General features: G+C 40.3%; 1 protein-coding gene across 3 annotated transcripts in view; it reads left to right on the top strand.

Moving 5' to 3' along the window:
• The window catches only part of LOC119649008 (NAD(+) hydrolase sarm1), a 199,395-nt gene that overhangs the window by 69,422 nt on the left and 112,885 nt on the right, over positions 1-17,088 (top strand). Inside the window, exon 1 of one of the 3 annotated variants that reach the window (XM_038050955.1) lies at positions 9,701-10,314. The exons of the other annotated variants lie outside the window; for them this stretch is intronic. The gene's annotated coding sequence lies outside the window, so the exon portion shown is untranslated. Of the gene's footprint in view, positions 1-9,700; positions 10,315-17,088 lie in introns of those variants that run through there. 3 annotated transcript variants of the gene reach the window in all.

Here is a 17,088-nt window from a genome sequence, read left to right as displayed (position 1 = left end):
CAATAGTATATAGATTGGAAAAATGAACAATAAAAAACAATCTTTTAAAATAACAAAAATAACTTAAATCTAATGGCCACTGTGGGCTCTCAAAATTTTTGAATAACGATTTACAGACAGAGAAGAGAAACAGTAAGAAATGAAAATCTAATTTTACAATAAGTTGTCGGGAAATGGTTAAAAACCCGACAGAATTCACTTGGCCTTAGTGGCAAATAAAGAAATATAAAAAGTAATAATAAATATTTGATCGCTTCAAAAGATACTTTTAACTTAAATTATTGTTCTTAAAACTATCATAATTATAGATTTTATATTACACATTTTTTCTTTTTTTATACAATAACATCCATACAAAAAAACAAAGAATAATAACGTATGTATTTATAAGTTACAACTGGAGACAAAATCAGCACCCGTTCAATGTATACATATTTACAAAGCCCCACCAAGAAACAAATGGCAGGACTGGGCACGGCCACCGCTAACCGGCATCCCGCAGCCTCGCCGAGGTCTGTTACAGCTGCTTTTTGTCCTATGCTAACCCATCACTCTATCTGGCACGCCCAAACCTTACTTCTGTTTTTCCTCTTCGTAGCGTTACAGCCTGTTTCAAGCCTTGACTTCACGAACACATTGCCTCTAGTCCTTTCGAATTAAGGACCACCTCTGCCAGTTTCTTATACCTAATAATGAATCATGAACTGAGTCTTACCATCATTTTTCAGTTTTCCAACCGATTTGGTGCCATCGATCTTTTCTTTTAATTCCCCTTTGGATGTTCCCAAGTCATCTATTCGTCGATTATTTTCAACGAGATTTAAATAGAATAGATGCTTCGAAGTCGTCTTAAATAAAGTACAGCTCTCTTGTATCTCATTCACAATAGAGCATCCTCTCGAACTGTTTGAAGGATTTTTTTCAATACGTTCCTTTCAAAAGCCAATTTTTTAGAAGCCTCAGTCAAAGTCCTAATTTCAGATCATCAATATCCTGTAGGGACAGTGAATTCACTCCAGTATCAGTGTCTTCAGTTTGCGGGATCGTCAACTCAGCAATTGGTATCAAGGGAGTCGAGGAGATTGGCAAAGTACGACACCCATCTTTTGTTGATTCTTTTTATTCCGCTGATGATGCTTTAACAAAACCTTATTAAAATCAGTGTACTGTCTGTCTGTCCGTCACACGCATTTTTCTCGGAGACTGTAGCAGCGATTGACACTAAATTTGGTGGAAAGGTGGAAACTGTGAACGCTCACGCATACAGTGAGTTACATCTTTTTACGTCGGATTTAATCGAAATAAATTTTTTTTTCACCAAATATGTGGGGTATCAAATGAAAGGCCTCGGTTAGAACTTTCCGAAGCTGGTCTTATTTTTGACATTTGTTGGAAAGGCGGGGAGTTCGGGGGGTCGAAAATGATCATTTATTTAATGGGGCCATTCTCAGACACTACTATATGGTCACTAAGCTCCGAAATACCTTCCATAGCGATATCCCTCCAAATAAAGTTAATAATAGTATATTACTACAATTTTCAATAATTGGTTGCAGAACTCCCTTTAAGTTCATCTTAGCACCACGAAATGCAGCAATGTTGGCTATAATATAGAACTTGATCCTACCAAGTTTGATGGAAAACGCACTATTGCTAACAACGTTATAATAGGTCAAAGTTGTCACATCTTTGAAAATTCAAGATTTTGAATGTCAATATCACCCGAAAGTAAATATTCTCACATAATATATGCGTATATTACGTGCTAGATACTAATGGGACAAATTCACACTCAAATGTCTCTATAAAATAAATACACAAAACCTTTCATACCTGAAGCGTCCAGCTTCCGGTTTCCCAACTTGTTTTATCTATACATACTTAATTTAGGTTTGCACCGAATCTCTATCCGCTTTACTTCCTTGCATGCTTGCTTTGTTAACTTTCTTTTTTCTCAGTAGCGGACACTTTTTCGAGGGGGTCATAGTGATCTCGACATAGTCTTCCATGTAGGGCACAGCGCATCAACCACATCTATGCACCATCGCTGTCGGTTCTCAGCTTTAGCTGTCTCCACGATTTTCCGAGAAGCTTTGGGGTTTCGCGGCGATATTATAACCCTAGGAAAGATTGCCGGCCGTTTGTTGGTAGGCGAGAATATAACGGGACTTTTGCAGAGACGCGAGGGATTCCTAGTTGGAAAGCACAATAATTCCGCGGCTGTGGTCCAGAATATAACGTCTTGTACTCGCCAGTGCTGTTGTGAGCGCTATCCAGAAAATGTTACGGGTGGCTGATGTCGGTTCTAATTTCTATTGTAGATATAGACCTCGATTGCACAGCTGACAAGAAATTGACCGCACAAAGATGCCATCACCGATACTTTTCCCACATTGAAACTGCAGTTGATGATTCAATATTTGTTGATAGGTCGTTCCACGAAAGTCAGATCCGTAACAAACATTAACGTTGTACTGATAACAAATATTGCTGAAACGGAGGAGTCATTCACCGCACAATTGTAAAAAGCGGAATATAGACATGAGCACTCGCCGTTACAACTTTCCAGCAATATTTCCGTGAATAATAAGCGAAGATCCGGCGTTTACAGGCAGTGATTCAAAGTGAGCTTGAATGATTCATAGGAGGCACTCTACGTTTATTGAATTGTATTTATTATTTGAAATTAATGAGATAGGTGTCGGGTAATTGATTGACAAACTATGAATAGTTTTTTTCTCCGGGGCAACCTTCAATTGTTGATGAAAATATGGTGGGCAATAACAACAATAGACCTCTTGCGTTATGTAATGCGAAATTTGCAAGTCTAATGAATGAAATAAGTAACATATGTAAGGTGCTTGAAAGTGAAGGAAATTGCGAATTTGGAGATGAATGAAAACAGGCGTTGGATGAAAAATTGAATTGTGGCAGATTTTTTTTAAACTTCGTGTTTGGGTTTCAATTTCTAATTTTGTAGGGAAGTCAGTTATTGCAAACACTCAACGTAGCTATTGGAGGTCAAGTTTTGACCCAGGGAAAATTAGTTACAGATGTTATAAAGTTGATAAACAGTCAAAAAGCACGTTAAACTTCTAGCCATTGAAAATGGTTAAGAAATGTTTTCAGCAATGTTTAAGTTGCCTTTTTACTCTTTGAGTAATGCTAAAATCAAGATCAACAGAAAAGGACCTTTTTGTATAAATCTCAAGGATAAGAGTAGAAAGTCAGGTATTGACAAAAACCTGCAGCTTTTGGGTAACAATGGAGTTCACTTTCATGTGCTACTCCCATATAGTAACACAGAAAGAACAGTAGCACAGAACAGTCTCAATTTCATCTTAGTGTTGAGATAACTGCATGATTTTAGACAGGGCAGCGAAATGGGCTCTAGTACTGCTAATGCGTCGGGCAACTTCCAGTTCGGTGACACCGTCCGCAGAAACCACGCTACCTAGATATGCAAATTGATCGACGTCTTCGATGCTCTGCCCATTACTGTAGGTAGGGAGAGTGCGATGACGCGTGACACAGAGAACCTTGATTTTTTTAGTGTTTCTTCTTCTATCTTCACTCCAACAATTTGCCTCTCTTTCCAAAGCCAGAATTATATCCCCAAGGTCCATGATCCGGTGAGAGAGCAAACTGATGTCTTCAGTGGAGGTGTTTGAGGAAAGATGAACTCCTCTAATTCCTCCGGACAAGACAGCATGAAGAACGTTACCGATAACAAGAAGAATTAATATCAGCGACAGGATGCAACCTTGGTGCACTCCTCTTTGGACCTCAAGATCCTCCGAAATTTTGTCTCAGTGGAGCATGTGACATTTTGCGCCATCACTCCAGATATTCTTCCTGTTCACTCAATCGAAAGCTTTATCGAAATTGATGAAAGGCACATGTGTAGCGAAGATATAAACTCTGCGCACTATACCTAAATGCTCCATAGGGTGTTGATGTGATCAATGCAGGAAGATCGTTAGCGGAAACCACCCTGCTCTCTATCGATCAAGCTTTCGGGATATTCTTTGATGCGTTCCAGAATTATTTTAGCTATTATCTTTGTGACGGCAGGGAGCATCCAGATACCCCTCCAATTGTCACACTGAAAACGTAGATCTTCTTTGGAACGTCGCCGCTTTCTAAGGTTTTGCGTGAAACAAAACCTTATTAGAATCTATTTGAAGTCTGTCTGTTTGTCACACCTGATTTATTCGGAAACGGCTAGACCGATTGTCGTGAAATTTGGTGCTAATATGTGGAGTGTGAATCCCTTTACATATAGCAAATGGCGCCACTTTGTGTTGAATTTATATGGAGTTCCCCATATATGCAAAAGGGAGGTGCCGTTTTTTTTTCAGAGAATATAGCCATGTGGGGTATTGAATGAAAGGGTTCAACCAGTACTTTTCGAAATGTGGGAGAGTGACGGCTCAAAATATGACCCTCAAGAAGTTTAACAGGAGTAACGATATCTATACAAACAAAATAATAGTATCTTCCCGCTTAAGTTAATGCTAGAAGTACAAAATTTGACAGTAGGGAAGTTTGAATCAAATCCTACTATTATTAAGATTATCGTAGAGGGTGAAACTTTTACATTTTATGCGAATTTTGCGCATTCTAAACGTATATGGCGTTATCATAACATATCAATTAGTCAATACCACAACAAAGTGAGCTCATATGAATGAGGGGTGGCAGGGTTTTAGCTTTTTAATCGTTTATATATCACATCAACTACTCGAGACACACATATGTATGTTTTTATGTGTATATGCTAATGAAGCTGGGTGGTGCCTGCTCCCTTCTTGGCTAGTTCGTCCGATGCCTCGTTGCCTTTCAACCCAGCATGGCCTAGAACCCAAAGTATCCAGACCTTGTTGGATGAGCCGAGTCTATTCAGTCTCTCAAGGCATTCCCATACCAGTTTGGCGTTCACCTGATTGGACCTAAGTCCCTTGATCGCTGCTTGCCTGTCAGTGAGAATCACAATGTTCTGCCCCTGTAGTTCCTTTGGAGATTAAACGAGGCACATCTGTCTATGGCGTATTTCCGCCTGGAATATGCTAGTGTACCTGCCCATAGGCTCGAAGTACATATTCCTTGGACCAATGACACCGCAACCCGCTCCCTCTGCTGTGAGGGATCCGTCAGTGTACCAAGTAATCAGTTACTTGTTTAAGCGGTATGTCCCAGCTACGCTCTCTCAGTTTGCCTTTTTACCCCAACGTGTTTCAAACTTCTTATCAAAGTGAAACCTCGCTGTAATGTTATCCCTTGGTATCAGTAATTCGGGATATCGATGATAAGAATATCAATCTTCCTTCGGTTTAGGCAGCGCCCCGTCTTACTGATACTCCCGGCCATCCTCAATTTTGCCCTCTTTGCCTGCATCTGTATGTGCAGATGGAGAGGAGTTCATCCCAGAAGGACCTCCAGGGATGCCGTTGGGCATGTCCTTATTACCCCACTGATACACACGCAAGCCAGTTTTTGGAGCTTGTGCAATTCCCTGGCTTGTGTGCTGAGTTCGATTCTCTCTGCTCAGATTACCTTTCCATAGGTAATCATTGTCCTTACTATTACAGTATATATCCAAACTAGTATCTTCGGGCTATAAGTCATCAGAGCCCTTGTAGCTTTCCGACGTGTGTCATCCAGAGTAATTTTTTGGGTCTAGTGTAATTCCCAAATATTTCATCTGTTTCTCGTTTCACCTCCATATCATGTAACCTTATGACTCTCAGGTGATCAAGCTGAATGGTACTATGGTGGTTTTGGCTGAATTGATGCGCAGTCCAGTTTTGATTCTGTCACATGTGGTTCCTACAGATTAAAACAATATCGTCCGCGTAACTCTGGACTTGTATTCCAGGATTCGTTAGCACGTCCAGCAGTTCGTCCGCTACCATACTCCATATAAGCGGCGATAGTACCCCGTCCTGTGGACATGGCTGAGTAGTGTTCATGACAATAGAATTTGTACCTGTCGGCACTTCTACTTGCCTGCTTTCTAGCATTTTGCCCATCCAGAATGCCAGGATGTTTCCCACCCCCTTGCATCTCAGGGCATCTTGTATCTCTGTGTTGTCGAATGCTCCTTCGATATCCAAAAAGGCACACAGTGCTATTTCTTTTGTTTCTATGGCATCCCGCAGTACATCTGTCAGCTGATACAGAGCAGTTTCAGTTGACCGTCCTGCCCGGTAAGCGTGTTGATAGTGATTTAGGGGATTACACTAACGTTCTAATATAGTTGTCTATGACCTTCTCCACCGTTTTGGCTATGATGTTAGGCAAATTGGTCTGAAAGATTTAGGGTAAAAAGAATCCTTTTTACCCGCTTTCGGAATAAAGACCATTTTTTCCCGTCTCCATGCTCTTGGTATGTATCCCAGTGCTATGCTCCCCCATACCACACTCAGAGGAGACTCTAAGATGATTCCTAGGCCTCTCTGGATTAGTGATGGGAAAATGCCATCTACTTCGGGTGATTTCAGTGCTTTAAAAGTTCCCACTGCACCCCTTAGCCTAGCTTCTGAGCATACTTGCTAGTTTCCAGTTCTCCCTTTTTCCTCTTTTATTCGTTGTTGGGGTGTCAGGCAGAATTTTGCCGCCTCCCACCGTGGGGTAGGACCCCAGAAAAGACCCCCGAGTTCTGAAGCAGGTGTACCCTGTCCCCCTCATTCTCAGTAAATGTCCCATCTTCCTTCTTCAAACAGAGGATATTGCCCTGTCTTTGGCTACAGCTTTGTAAAGCCTAGTTGCTTCTGTGATATGTTCGATAACTTCACAGAATCCCCTGAAGCTGTTCCGTTTTGCTTCCCTGATCGCGTTGCTACACGCAGTCAGTGCATTTGCTAGTCCCCGGTTTGTTCTGCCTGGTTGAAGAGTTTCCGTACCTCCCGACTGTGCTGAGGTTTTCCACCACTGTTTCTAGTTCTTCTGTCTGTGATCGTACCTAAATGGTAGATTATGTATATTCTCTGTTAATGATTCTGTCTCCACTCCTTTCTTTGCTGTATCTGGCGTCCCCTAAGGCTGTACTCTTGACCAATTCCTATTTCCGTTTTTCATAAATCTTTTCTTTCTTCCTTATTGATTTGACCTCGTGTACGTCGAGATTTTGGTTTCATCTTTTGTATCATGTAAAAATAGGGTGGTCTACATTGTAAGTTTGATTTGAACTTGTGTTGCAATGTCACTGAAGTTGCCTCCGTGTATTGTATTATTTATTTAAAAATGAAACACATCGTAGACCTTTCATGTTGGCTTTTGTACGTTTTTCCTTCATTCATCGTCGTTATCAATGGTGCAACAACTGGTATCCGGTCTAAGCCTGCCTTAATAAGGAACTCCAGACATTCCGGTTTTGCGCCGAGGTCCACCAATTTGATATCCCTAAAAGCTGTCTGGCGTCCTGACCTACGCCATCACTCCATCTCAGGCAGAGTCTGCCTCATCTTCTTTTTCTACCATAGATATTGCCTTTATAGTCTTTCTGGGTGGGATCATCCTCATCCATACGGATTAAGTGACTCACCCACCGTAACCTATTGAGCCGGATTTTTTCCACTACGTGACGGTCATGGTATCGCTCATAGATTTTGTCGTTATGTAGGCTACGGAATCGTCCATCCTCCTCTAGGCAGCCAAAAATTCTTCGGAGGATTCTTCTCTCGAACGCGGCCAAGAGTTCGCAATTTTTCTTGCTAAGAACCTAAGTCTCCGAGGAATTCATGAGGACTGACAAGATCATTGTCTTGTAAGTAGTAACAGTAAGAGCTTTGGCCCTATGAGACGTTTCGAGCGGAACAGTTTTTGTAAGCTGAAATAGGCTCTGTTTGTTGCCAACGCGGATTTCATCATCGTAGCTGTTAACGGTTGTGATTTTCGATCCTAGATAGGAGAAATTACCAACGGTCTCAAAGTTGTAGTCTCCTATCTTTATTCTTCCCGTTTGATCAGTGCGGTTTGATATTGTTGCTTGGCTGGTTTTTGGTGCTGACCTTGCCACCATATACTTTGTCTTACCTTCATTGATGTGCAGCCCAAGATCTCGCGACGCCTGCTCGATTTGGATGAAGGCAGTTTGTACGTCTCCTTCATTCGCTTCAAAGCAAGATCGTTTTTCGTACAACAACAAAACCGCACTTTGCTGAAAACCACGTAGTTGACTAACAAATAAATATATCTGCGATAAAAAAACAGCGTTATCATTAGCTAATCTGTGCGAACTTAGCGACATTAAGCGGAGTCTTCTGGAACCAGCAAGAGCTGTACAATTCAAACAGTCCATGCTTTCTTCCAACAGGTCTCCTACGAATAAATTTTAGTCAATATTCTCCGCTTTATTATTTCAATCATTAGATTTAATCGAGCACTGCAGGTGGATTGATTTCAGTCCTATAAGGTATGCCTCAGTAGTTATAGCTCCGATGGCTCAATGGTCAGAGCGCCGAGCTATCATAGTGGATGATCGCAGTTCAAATTTCACTGGTGATAGAGGAATTTGTATCGCGACGGAATGTTGGAAGTCGACTCAGCTGTGCATGAGAACCTGAGTGAAATCATGGTAATAATCCGGGCAAGCGCAATGCTTACCACACTGCCTCCTATTGAGCACCATTTATGAATGTAGTACTAACATGTTTCAAGGTCTTGTCACGCCAACGATTATTATTATTATCAAGGTATGTTTCCAATTTACTCCATTTCTGGAGTATAGAACATCCAAATGGTCTCTTCTTTTTTATTGTTATTCTTCCCGTTATTCACTTTTAATTAGAATATGCTTCAGTTTCATTATCATCACATTTAGTGCGGTGCAAATGGTTAGCAGCGGGATAAGCACGATATTTATCTATGATACGACTAACATTCAAACACGAAGCACGAGATCGAGAGGCTGACCCACAACCAACCCTGGCACCGAAAATAATACGTCCTGATTGACACTCATCAAAGCTTTTTTACGGTGCCGCAGACTTGAAAATTCGAAACAAATCAAAGTGATTATGTAGCGAGGGATCAAAATAAACTTCATTGGCTAAATATAAATCACTTGAGTTATTTTCGTGCATTGCATCTTACAGCTTAATCACTAAGTTCACCACGCGACTATTATATCAATTAATTCCGAACTGTAACCGAGAGTGAATCATCGCGACTTGACACAACTGCAATTTCCACGGAATTCCTGACATCTAATTGCGGTGCAACCGCATGCACACTACGCTTTCCAAAATGGCATTTCACGTGGCGGTACTTCCGTGGAAGCTCGAACATATGATTCAAAGCTCAGCAACATGTGGTTGAAGAGATTCTCTTTCCTCTCACTACTGGGATACTTGTATGAACAGCCACATATGCCCAATAGATAAGCGGGCATGGAGAGCGTACAGGAGGGGAATGACTTTGTTCAGAAAGCTCCCGGCTTGGTAATAATCGCGTGTCAACTGTTTTCCTCACACATATGGGGGAACGCCGCGCCGCCATCTTTGTTTCTGGCCACATGTTGCTAACGTGAAAGGGATACAGCGACATAGCGGTAGCATTCAAGATAACTTATTGGAACTTTTCACCAATACTCATCAATTTTAATGAACTTATGTTGCTTGTAGTGGACATTTCATTGAATCCCGCACACAATCAAGCTTTACTTGGCTTTATGTAACTTTTATAAATCAACAAGACGTTCAGTTGTCCGCTAGAATTCACAATTAACGGTGACAATCGGCCGAGCGTCGAGGTCTCTTTTATTGTTTAAGTTCTTCGAGGCGTCTTCTTCTTCGCACAATGTGAAATTCCTGCAATTTTCCATTGAGTGCCCGTTTTTATTTCTGTTTTCCTCAGTTCTATGCAAAAGTGGAATTTAAACGAGTTTTCGTGGTTGATTTCGATATTTAATCCGACACTTTGCGGTGGTGCCTTCCGATCGGATTGAAGTCAAAGAGAATAAAGTCGCAGTGAAAAGGTGCTGGAAAGTTAATCTGTAGCTTGACAATCGCCGCTAGTCTGTCAGGGTGCCTTTCTGAATTGAGGTTATGTTCGGTACGTTGATTTATGCGGCTGCAGTGGTGAATTTCCCAAATCGTTTCTAGAAATTTTTTTCTGGATCATGTGTTTATTTATCGTGGAAATGATGTTTCCCATGAAAATGTGTTTCTAACGCCCAGAAAGTTTGTGAGAAATCAGTTTTACAGAAAATCGTTTGCAGGAGAATTTGGAAAAATTGACTGAGACGCTTGTTTTAAGACTTGATAACTTAGATTAAACAGTTGGCAATCGTCCAGGTGTTAATCGGACAAGGTATGTGTTGTTTTTGCATTAGAACATTTAGAGGAAATGCATGTTATACTGAGACCTCCCCCATTCGCTATGCCAAACAATTATCCTTGATCCGAACGTTTGTAAGAAATAACAGTTCACATATTTCTTTTGATTTGGATCTCCCTCATGCTCCTTGATTAGGGAAGTTGTTCCCGAAATACTGGTATATGCAAAATAAGAACTTTACTACCGACGGAAACAGAACCTACAACTGAATTTCTTTTTTCTCCGCTAGAAGCACCGAAAATACACATTAGTGGGTCCCCCATACGTTTATCGACCACATTGGGCGCCAAATGAATGCATTTTATTTTTATCTTCATTAAATTCGTTGAAAGCGTCCACAATATATTTTTATACGTTGATAAAGTTTATTTTTAGTTTGCAGCATTTTGGCTTGAATAAGTTTGTTTGTAATCACTGTACAGGTGTGCTGGCAAAAATACAAATGTATGCATACCTTGTGAGAATTTTCGAACGTCTTAAGTTCTTTTATATTTAGTCTTTCATTTGAGATAAAAGGAGGAAAAGATCTAAACAAACCTGGCATGTTGCCATTGTATCTAGTGAAGCGTAGATCTTCGTATTGTAAACTTCTCAATGGCCCTGAACTGTGAAGTGGACTATTATAAAGATGCTTTTGAATAAATAATGGTTTCTACCGTGTAATGTTGTCGTTAATTAAACGATTATATGTATATATTTTAGGGGAGCATAAATCAGAGTTTAGGTTGCGTGATCCTCTTGAGTTGCTTGAAATGTAAGCAATTAATACTTGTAGTTGTTTTGAAATCCGTAAATTTTAACGTTGAAGTTTAACCTAGTTGAATATGCCAGGAATGCAATACTTAGGTTCGATAAAAAACTGCATTTCCCCAGGGAAGTAACTATTTTTGTAAGAAAAGATACGGTATTTTTTCTCTTAGAATTCCGTGGAGTTTCCAAATTCAGTAATAAAGCGATTATTTTTTTTCATAGCTTCACAAAGTCCGTAAAAAATTAATTCAAACCAAATATTGTCGATACTACCTTCAGTCATACAAATTATGTATCTGAAAGTAACGATCGATATGTGTAGTACATTTCGTACAATTTTTTCACATGGACTCAAACGATACATGCCTTGTGGGCATCCTGGCAAATGAAAAGACGCATAATTGATTTTCTCGGAACTTTCGCAAATGGTTATGCAAGAGTAAAAGCTGCAAAAAAAAATTCACATTATGCAAATCAATAAAGATTCTCCTAAATCTTTGTCATTCTATTTCAAAGGAAACAAAAAGAAGTTCAGCTAAATTAAAACAATAATCACAGGCAAGTGCAATACAGGTCGCATTGCCTTCCTAACGCACCGTTCGGGTTTCGAAATAAAGTGTTCTCTTCCTTCCCGTGATTATTATATTCAGAGGAATTCTATAAAAAATATTATGATGAATTCTAAACTGAGGTTGGCGTTTGTACGAAGAAACAAAGCTATAGACTTTTTTGACTTATTTTTCTTCAAAAGTAATTCTAAGCCCCTTTGAAAAAGGAAGGGTCATTGTAGTCCGATTGGCCGCGCAACATCTAGGGGTGCGTGTAGGGTGGAAGAGAGGCAAAGCCTCTGGGCACTCGGACCCTAGTGGTTCATTGTACCCGATTGTGTGTGATGTACCGCAGGATTTCCGTTAGTAGATGTGATGCTGCAGGCGGAGCTCATCAGCACCAAAAATCTGATATTTGATGCATTCATATGCGGAGCACTCTCATAGAAAATGTTTTATGAATTCCGTTTCTTTGTTACAGGATAGGGATATATTATCTTGGGGCATTAACGCTCTGTCACCTTCCATTATGTGAAACTTCTTCCCAAGTTTGAATAGCAGCATTAGCCAATGCTAGTGACGCGCTAATTGCTAATTCCGGTCTGTTCAAAGGGGAACAAGTCGGGAAACCAGAAGCTGGACGCTTCAGGTACGAAAGGTTTTGTGTAATTCTTAGTACGTAGCACGTAAATATATGCATATATTATGTGAGAGTATCCACTTTCTGAGGATGTTGACATTTATAGTCTTGGATTTTCAAAGACAGTAATAGTAGTAGATTTTCAAGTTAGTAATAGTACGGTTTCCACCAAACAAATGTCAAAACTAAGAGTGGATTCGAAAAGTGCTTATCGAGATCTTTCGTTTGATACCCCACATATATATTTGATATATTTGATGAAAAAAAATGTACACCCCCCTGTGGCATGGCATGGCCCCCCTCTTTAAATTCAACGTAAAAGGATGTAACTGACTGTATGCGTGAGTGTTCACAGTTTCCACGTTTCTACCAAACTTGGTGTCAATCGCTGTAACCGTCTCCGAGAAAAATGCGTGTGACGGACAGGTAGACAGGGTTTTGTGTTTACACAAAACCCTAAAAAGTATCCTCTTTTGCTAAAGCATCCGAGATTCCATTTCCCTCAACACCTCAATACCATGTACCCAGAGTAGGTCTATCGCATTGAATTTAAAAATAGAGTTCAATCGATTTCCCCATTCCAGAAAGATCTTTTAAGCGATCATGCTCAGCTCTCTCAATGCAATTTGACTATCGCTAGAGATTGCGAGGCATCTGCCCTTCAACCACTCGTCAATCTCCCAGCTTGCTGCCCTTAGGGCCGTATACACTTCAGCCTGACAAATTGTTGCATATTGTCCCAAAGGAAAAGCTCACTTCTCGTTTTTACTCGAGAGGTAGGCTCCGGCATGTAGTGTCCGCCACTTAGCGCCCCGGAGCGATGTTCCATTCGCCTTTTCCGGGACCAGTTTGACCAACAAATAATTTTCACTAATGTTTAATAATCTCTTTATCCTCACATTTTTTTCTACCGGTTTAGTTGTCCCAATTATCTTTCTTTATTTCCAAATTCCAATCCCGTCCTTCGTTTACTTAATACTTCAACTAATTAAATTTTCTTATATTTTAAATAATCGAACTACTGGTCCCTTTCCCTTAAATTTCATAAGTCAAATTCACTTAAACCATTTCAAATTTTATTCTTTATAAAATTGTTCATATTGCACATTATTGGGTGCAGGCAGGCGGTTGTTCGAGGCCGTGGGCAATGATCTGCCACACACTTTAGCAACAGTACATGTTACTGTTGACGCATGACCTTATAAGTTGAAGGCCATGGACCGGGAGCGAGATTAGCGTCACCGAGAACGGCTGACGGAAGGACAGCTGATGAGCTGGACCGGCGGTCGTCAATTAGTAACCAAGTCTTATACACAGTGCAGTTATGATTTAGGAGAAAGTGCGTGCGTTGTTTAAAAACTTGTAATTTTGTGAAAATAAATCCGTGAGTCAAAAGGAGGGAAATCGTTCATATTCAAGCGGTTAATGCGGAAATCGGATCGAATTGATGTTCTGGGAAATTATCTCCAATGAAGATGGTATCAATGCAACTGGTATCTATCATGGTGATAATGATTTACATAACGCATCAATGTCTGCTATAATGAAGTATCTGGCGGTAAATACATGTTACGTGCTGTAGTGGGTGATTTATAACCCGGTAGCATGGATTCAGCGCGTAGGGGACCATTCGGGCTCATTTTCTGATCAGATAATTCCGTATTCAGACAATCCGGTGCTGGTAATAACAGAGCCAAAGGACACTACATAGAAGGGCTGAATTAGTTGATTCAGTATTGGAGGTTGTACGAGAAACAAATCGTGAATTACAGAAACTGAACATCAGATGTGAGCCGAGTGAGGCCCTTTGAAGAGGATTGTGTGCGCTGCAACTTGATATGTCCATGCTCACTTTTTTCTGGTAATGGAAAGGGCTCCGCGTTTTTCACACTTAAAAGTGTGCTGCGCCTTCGCCTCCTTTTACCCGAATTGTGTTTTGCTGTGTTGTTCGATGCCCAGGACCAGGACAGCTGCAAATAGTGTAAACTATAATAGATACTTGCGTATTGATCGCAGAAGAAATCATAGTAACGGAAGGACTCGCGAAGAACAGTTTAGTCTCGCTAACCCCATGCAACTGCGTTGCTAGTTAGGCTTCTTCGCGCCCGCCAAGACCCGGGATTACACACTTTGCCTTGACAGTCACTGAGAATTGTTTTTTTAACGCTGCTAAATTCACACTTTACAGAATTCCTTAAAGAAGCGCAAAAAGGGAAAGAAATATTTACGCATCATCCGAGAGTATAATCACAGCTCAGATTCAAATTGAAATCTCCAAGTTTAAGTGAATTCTTCATTTATTAGTTTTTGTTTTGATTAGTGAACACTTTTCACTGTGTTGTTTTAAGATTACTTTTAAGAAAAACATCTTGCTTGTTGCTGTCGCAAAAGTAATAGAAGAGATAAAGCTGTACTGCAAGAACGACCAGTTCGAAAATTTGACTGACAAACAACGTATCGGATCATCTTGTATTGATCACATTGACACCCTATGGATCAGTGTAGAGCAATGAGCGGAGTTCAGATCATCACTCCATACGCTCTCCATTTTTTCGAGAGAAGTCGATACGGGGTTCTTCTTGCGGTAGGTGATATTTCTCCCTTGCGTGTAGATCCATGCCTACGATTTGATTTGCGACTAGTATAGCACAAACATGGCCGCATTATTCGCAAGATCGATAAACGCTGTCTCCTCCGAAATGCCAAAACCGAGAATTCTATCATACATTGTATTCCCTAAAAGGGGCTCCAATTCCGAATCTTGTATCTACTGCCATAAAATAGCCGGAAACACGCTCATGGTTAAAATTGTTTTACACTACTTTAACGTTTGATTTTTTTTAAATATTTAAATCTGCATTTTTGAAGGTATAAGGAGTTGGAAAATTGCAAAAAAGATTTTTTTAAATTTATAAGCATTAGTACCACACTAGCACAAATACCCCAAAAGCGGATTAGATTATTGAATTTTTCTGCTCCTGCTGATATCGGAGCTACTATGTAATCAAATATCGCGCCGACATTCCGCTCAAGAAGGCAGTAAGTGGCTGCCGAAATACGAGGGGCGGCTTATAAGTTCGCGATCTATGGTTGGATATGGATTTGGAGTGTTAGCCGACTATAAGAGACAATGAACGGTGTCTTGCAGTAATGGAGACGAAGATGTTGCGTTGGGCTAGTAGCGTGACAAGTTTTGATCACATCCGAAATGGGGATATTCGCGATCGATATGGATGGTATGTTCACGTAGTTCGCGCTAACAAGAATTCACTAGCCAAGATCTGGTCTGGACATTGAAGTTGATGGTAAGCGACCAAAAGGTCGGCCAAAACAAAAAGGGCTTGATACGCTGGATGGAGATTTGAAAGCCTTATGACTGAATCCGGATCAGGCATTTGATAGAACTAAATTGCGGAACCGATGACGACGAGCCGACCCCGCTTGTGAGTGGGTCAAAGGCTAGAGAAAAAGAAGATTGTCAGTATAAAAACTACTCTCCTTTCATTATTTAGTTCATTTGTAATTATTACTGGTACAAGCAAAGACATGATGTCAACGGAAACTCGCAATTCCCGCAATTCGGATAAACGCACTGTTATCAAATTCCTTGTTAAGACAGGAAATACGTCGAAACAAATTTTGCAAGAAATGTCATCGGTTCTTGGGGATTCTGCACCTTCATATACAATGGTTAAAAAATAGCCTCGACATTTCAACAAGAAAGAGATTCCTGTAAAGATTACCCTCGCCCGGGTTGCCCAATGACAATGGTGACTGAAGAAAATGTTAAAAAAGTCGAAAAGTTAATACTGGCCCATCCACAATTAAATTGTGGCAGATAATGGAAGAACTCCAGATTTGCAAGAAATGAGTTGCATGAAAATTTGCACATGAAACAAATTAGTGCACGCTAGATGCCGCGAATGTTCACACGGTTCGACAAGCAATGACGATTGGAGAGTTGTAAAGATTTGGAAATTTTTGGAATTGTGTCAGAATAATTTGGACGAAATTTGCAACTGTATTGTGACTGTTGGTGAAACTGGGATTCATCAATATAATCCGGAGTCTAAACAAGAGTGGATGCAGTGGATAAAAAGGGAGGAGGAGGCCACCCAAGAAATTCAAAGTGGAAAAAATTATGATTACCATTTTCTGGGATAACGAGGGAATTTTTCTAATCGATTACTTGCCTAGAAGGACTACAATGAACGGAAATTATTACGCTAATTTACTGGATCAGACACATGAGGCAGTTGTAAAGAAGAGACGTGGCAAGTTGGCACGGAGAGTGTTGTTTCTGCAAGACAATACACCCTTTGACACCGCTCAGGATGCGAAGGCTTCCCTAAAAGCTACAGGATTCACAGAATTTGATCACCAGTGACCTTTTTCTTTTTTTCCAATTTAAAGAAGGAGTTACGAGGACGGTAATTTTCCAACGACAGTGAAATGAAGGCAGCCGTCAATCACCATTTTAAAGAGAAGTCTAGGGAATATTTTTTCAGTGGCATAAAGCCATTATATTCACGATGTGAAAAGTGTTTTTCACTTGAGGCGGATTACATTGAAAAATAAAAAATATAACACCATCCTTTTCTTTCATTAAGTACCTTAGGCCGCGAACTTAATTGCCGGCCTTCGTACGTACTCGATTTCAAATAAAGATTCACTGATTTTGTTGGAATTTGTCTATGTTGTCATTTCAAAGGAATAAAACAAAGGGTCTACTGAAGGCATAAGCGTTGCAGCGGTTATTGCTCAGTTTATATTGAAAAAACTTTTTGCTAACGCTTTATGGAACAAACA

Source organism: Hermetia illucens, chromosome 2 (genome assembly GCF_905115235.1).
Source record: "Hermetia illucens chromosome 2, iHerIll2.2.curated.20191125, whole genome shotgun sequence".
Taxonomy (NCBI): domain Eukaryota; kingdom Metazoa; phylum Arthropoda; class Insecta; order Diptera; family Stratiomyidae; genus Hermetia; species Hermetia illucens.
Note: the sequence above shows the minus strand (reverse complement) of the source record. Positions and strands in the feature narration are given on the sequence as shown.